The sequence below is a fragment of the Carassius gibelio genome, chromosome A5, assembly GCF_023724105.1.
Source record: "Carassius gibelio isolate Cgi1373 ecotype wild population from Czech Republic chromosome A5, carGib1.2-hapl.c, whole genome shotgun sequence".
Classification (NCBI taxonomy): domain Eukaryota; kingdom Metazoa; phylum Chordata; class Actinopteri; order Cypriniformes; family Cyprinidae; genus Carassius; species Carassius gibelio.
In genome coordinates, this window is record NC_068375.1 from 31,170,301 (window position 1) to 31,176,212 (window position 5,912).

The 5,912-nt window shown below is 37.0% G+C and overlaps 1 long non-coding RNA gene across 1 annotated transcript; it reads right to left on the bottom strand.

Moving 5' to 3' along the window:
- Positions 1-1,046: 1,046 nt before the first annotated feature.
- LOC128012111 (uncharacterized) lies at positions 1,047-5,170 on the bottom strand. The gene is made up of 6 exons (XR_008182705.1): positions 4,325-5,170; positions 3,382-3,432; positions 2,923-3,163; positions 2,622-2,780; positions 2,388-2,480; positions 1,047-1,994 (listed from the first exon to the last, which is right to left on the bottom strand). It is a non-coding gene; the product is annotated as an uncharacterized LOC128012111 (long non-coding RNA).
- Between the last annotated feature and the right edge of the window lie 742 nt (positions 5,171-5,912).

Below are 5,912 nucleotides of genomic sequence, written 5' to 3' on the forward strand. Positions count from 1 at the left end.
GAGAAAAACACAGAGGTGGCAGATTCGGACGGGATTAAAATCACCAAGTACGTCTGTGAAACGCAGATTTCTCTAACGACCCCCTGTAAAACTAGTCCCATCCGAATAGGGCTTAATACTTGCTCGAAAGGGAGTGGGAAGAAGAAGAACTTATTTGCTTCCACCCCCAATTCATAAAACATCTTCATGAAACAAAAACAGCAGATGGGCTGAATGAAATATTGTTTTTCACACTTGAAATAGTTAATACTGGGTCATTCTAAACCCGGAGTAAATGCAATCCTGGGTTGCTTCACATTTCACAGTTTCCTTATACTTTACAGAGGGTTAAAAGTTAATCCTGGGTATTCATAAACTGCCATTTTACACTGCACACTCCTAAACCCCAGGTTAAAGTCCTTATTTACACATTTGCAGTGTCAGTGTCACTGTTTGGACGAACACAGCATACGACATGGATACATACTGGCTCTAGCATTGGGCATCCACATATTATATATTGCTGACTGTACAGTAAAATTCTCTAGAATGGATGTTTTGGACTATAAATGTAATAATGAAATGATGTCTACACTGTAAAATGTAATTAGTTGACCTTACTTAAAAAAAGTATGCAAACTCATTGCCTCAAAAAAATTAAGCAAAGTAAGCTCAAGATAAGTGAGTTAGAAAAGCTTGTTTATTTTAAGTGTGCAGTACTAAATCAAGTAGTACCACTAATACGTTTTTTTATGTTCATGTAACTTAATAGACATGATTTGTGTTAACTTAATTTTTTCATTTTGTGTGGATTGCTTGATATAAATTTAACCCCACTTAGAATTACTAAATACCTACAACTTAACATTTTTAGTTCTGCGCACTCTTTTTTTCAAGTTCACTTAAATTAAAGAAACCAATTTCCTTGAATGGGTCCTTGTTGCAGCTGCCCAGGTTTTGGTCCAACCTGTGGCCTTTTTTCTCTCTTTATCTATTTTTGCTGTTACTATCTGATAAAGGCAAACACACCACAAACATATACTTTAAAAGAACACTCAATGGGTTGATTCAGCTCCATTACAACATTTATTCAATGCACATTCAAGTACAAACAGCAGTTAAACAACAAAGTTGTTGTTTGATTTAACTGTAGAAAATAAAGGAAAAATATAAAAAATAAAACCACATTTCTGTGAGCTAATAAGAGTCTCCCAATATTAAACAGGTAAAAACCTGATAACTACAGGACTTCAGTGCATGGAAAAATCAGTGCATTTCTGATCAAAGCTGTAAGTACAACAAATGCTTTTGTTTCTCAAATTGAACAGTCCAAAGATTAAACCACCACAAAGAAAAAAAAATCAGTCCTTGGGGTTTGTATTTGTACTACATTAAAACTATTAAAAGTTTTCCAAAAACACAAATGTAAACAGGACAACCTTGCTAGGTTATTTTCTGACATTATCATCTAATAACAACTAACAACACTTTGCAAACAGCTCTATTTCCACCATTAGCATACCTGCATAACATGGTACAGACTTCAATGGAATTTTTCTTTTCTTTTTTAAAATGAGATCGTAAATTAGCGTGAACAGTTGCATGAAAGCATCAAATTTTCTCTGATAATAGGAGAACATTAATGGCTGCAAAGCTTACAAAGTGCTATCTGACAGCTCTTTACTGTTCTAACCCAGAAGACTGTTCTTCAGAGTTAACAGTTTTGATGGGAGTTTTTTCTTTCCCAGTCCAAGCATCACAGTCTGAATGAAGTTGAGTGTATTTGCCATGCATTTTGGGTAATCCAAATGCAATACATATGTAAGTCCAAACAACAGACAAACTGCCTGAGGCAAGTTTTTAATATGATCCATGACAATACCTCCCTCCAGAATGATGGCAGTGGAGATGGGCTGGAGGTCCACTGAGCTTTGACCCTCATGAGGACTATCTTCACTGACAACTGTCAGCACACCAACAGTGATGCATTCTAGGGCCTCGTCTCTCGTTGTATCCTACAAAGAAACACATTCTTCAGCATTGCAATTTATGCTATTCTAAAACATTTATTTTTAGTGTTGTAATGTTATCAGAGAATATGGCTTTAAATATGTTTTCACACTGGATTGTTACAATAAAGCAAACAAAAACTTTTCAACCTAGACTCCAACTCCTTAGATTTTAAATTTATGAATGTGTATAACGTTTATGTGGAAAATTTTATTTTTATTTACTGGCTGTTTACATATCTCTCAGATTAGTTGTAGAGGTATTGCTATACAAAATACATCAGTCACTGTACAAAATGTATATTGTATATCGAGCGGATAGAATTACATATTCTATGTCAACACAGGTATAGTTTTATATTCATGCAGACAAACTTTTTCTTATGTGCAAGTACTTACAGAGCAGGTCTTGTAGAATTCACTGGATTCATCACAGAGTAAAATGGGAATGCCTTTGAGGACAACAGAGTGAAGTACTGTCACGTCTGGTGTCTAATGATACACAGAGAGAGAATAGACCAGTTAACAGAGTAATTTGCAAGACACAAGCAGACAGGAAATAAAATAGGTTGGTCTGAATCGGCTCATTTGATGAACTATCATACAGATCAAAAGCAAAATGAACCTACTTACCTTACAGCTTATGTGCTGAATCAGCTCCCTGAGTTTCTGACCAACAGTTCCCTTCTTTGTTTTGAAGAGTTTGATGAAACGTGGCGTGTACTGGTCCAGAGCCTCAAAAAAGTCTCCCTCAAGATTCTTACTGGCGATTCAATTAAACTCAGCAAACACCTGAAGTAGAGAGAGGGGTGGGTAGGGATGGAGAGGTGGCAGAGGTATTAACATTCCAACAAGTGTTTGGATTTCTAGCCACACACCTTGAATTTATTTTTGATTTGCATTATTTTATTGGTTGAGAATCAAAATAGCTTACCTGTCTCTCTGTGAAGAGTGCTGGCCATCGTTCAACCATTTTCAACCAGGATTGCTACATCCTCACATCCAGCTTTTCGAAACTTTGTGCGATAATTGGCCATCTTAAATTTAAGGCTGTTTATCCAGCCATACCATTTGTGTGGTCCAGGCTCAGCGAGGCAGGGGTATTTTCTGATCAGTGCTTGTGCAACACTGCTGAAGTCATCATCTTAATGGGCTATAAGTCGAACCCACAGTATCTATAGAGACAGTCCAGAAATACTAATTACATCAAATATTTGAAATTCAAAATATGCACAAAATATTCTGTATGATGAAATATACTATAATGATGAATTAATTTTAGCACACAAGAATGATTTAATTTGATTTTCTTTTGTTATAATCCAACTGCTCTGATGTAAGCATAACTTTTACTTTATCATGCAATAATAATACAGTTATTATTTTAAAATACCTTTTACTTCTGGGACTACCTATGTGTGGATTGATCACCATCTGCTTGAGCCTGGAAGGGGACAATAAAAAAAAAAAAATACAACATTTTAACACAACCATAGCTCACCACAACTCAAATACAAGTACATGTGAAAACTATAACATAAGCCTATAACCCACAATGACAGTTCCCAGTATTAAAATGTACATATGTACAAGATGACCTTAAAGAATAATGTAAGCCACTGAGTATGCCAGCAAATACATTCATAACAGGCTATGATAAACGGAGTGTAAAAATATTTTCAGACAGGGAGACACTCTACTCCTCTGTACCGAGTCTGATCTAGGTACTACACATGGTAACCATGGAAACGGCACAGCTACGAATATCGACTAGTGTTAAGTGCTGAGTGTTAAATAAAATAACATTAAGTTAACGTAGTTGACTGTCGTGATATCCCCAATCATATGTCGAAACACAGTGGTAATCCTGTCTTTGATAAAGACAAGACTGTTATTAACTTTACAGCCTATCTTAAAATAAAATGATAAATCCAGACTTGTTCTGATATTCTGCCTGAGTTTATAAACAACAGTTATAAAGCTCAGTAAACTCACAAACCGCCGGGATCAGTTTGTCATCATGCTAGTCAGATGGGCGCGGGCGCGGGCACGTTCGCATGACGAGCACGCCCGCGACCGTTACACTAAAGTTTTTCCTCAATTTGAAAGTGACTAGTCTTTAAAGTTACCTATTTTCAACACAGAGGAAGTTTTGGATTGAAAAAATAATGAAGTATTGACCAAGTTTCATCAAAATATAGCCACGTTATGTCCATGTTAGTTAGCTAGCTTTAACCGACATTACTACACACACATCAGTACTAGCAAGCACACACTGACGCTGATTTAACGTACAGAAACAAAACGGTCTGCAAAAGGTTAAAATATTTACTCACCAAATGAGTGTGCCAAGCACAAGAATCGCTGTTATGATGAAGATAAACAAAAGCGCCGTTGAAGCGATGTTTAGGTCCAGCTCCACTTGGTCAGTTGCAGGCACGATGTGACATGTCTGCAAAATTACGAATCCCGCCACGCCAAGACCCGCCCTACGAAGCAGCTTGATTGGTTGGGGTTAGGCAATTCACCTGGATTGGTTAAGGTTGGTCAGGGGATATGACCTGTACAAATCAGGTACGTAAGCGCCTGGCCAATAGTAGCTATTGAAGGGCGGGGCCATAGTGGTGAACAAATATCGCCGTCTAGCGTAGAGAGGACTGATCTGCGCATGCCCACAGATCATAAACTTACTTTTTCTAAATTAATCTAACTCAAGTAAACTGAGCTGGTAAGATTTTTCAACCTCAAAGTACAAGTAACTTACTAAAAGCAAGTGTAAATAGCAGGTTGATAAAAACTGATTAAAGTCAAATTAATATTTTTAATTAAATAGCATGTTTGCATTTACAGTGTACTTCACTTCAGTTTAGATGTTTTCCATCCCTATTTCACACCTTTCAAACGCTGTAAAGACTGTTTATACAGCATGCTGTTTGACTGTCCAAAATATGTGAATATGAGGCACATGAGTGGATGTCTGCCGCCAAGTGTCTAGCCGTAATATTCTAACAGCCCTTCGTTTCACAAGGTTGGCACTGCAATGCAGGGTTAACACTGTAAAAACAGTGTTTCAGAACCCTGGGTAGAAAGTGGTGCTAAACCCACTTCTAAATTACATGTGTGAAACATTCCTTTACCTGGGTTTAAAAGTAGCTTTTAGAACTATGATTACCCAGTTTTTGAAAAGCCCTAATGCAAATTTACTCTCCTAGTGTAAATTCACACCTTGTGCATAATTCCAACCGGTTTACCATTTGATCTGATATTTTGGCCAGCTCTAGGCAAAGTCCATGACTAAATCACTAGAGAGAAGAACACTGAGTTATGACATTCTGATTTCAAACGAGGAAAAATGGGGACAAAATTCATTAATCATTCACATTAACATCAATAATGCTTTTAAAGAAATAGTGATTTTTTTTAATTTACTTTTTTTATTTGTATATTTTAGTCAAAATAGGATGCTACTCTGAACTTATCTGTTGACATTGCATCAAGAATGGCTTTGGATCATTATGGGTGTTTACTGCTGCAGAGATACTAACAAATATAAGACTCAGGGCCAGAACCAAAAATGGATGTCTGTCTCATTATATGGACACTTGCACACACTAAAGCCCCACACCGATAAACACTCCCAAGAAACCGACTGGCAGATCAGAGAGGAACAGGTGCATGCTGGGAGATCTATACAATCAGTTAAGAGACCAACTACATGTTGTCAGAGTACAAGGCAACACACTCACAGCCTTTTAATCTTCAGGCTGAAGTCTAATCATCTGTTATTTTCCTGTCATAAATAATGGATCTAAGTGTTCAGAGTGCTGCAGATTCACTCCTTTAGATGCTAATGCTAACTTATTCCCCCTAGACCATTTAGCCTGCATACACACACACACACACATACACACTGGGGAAAAACAC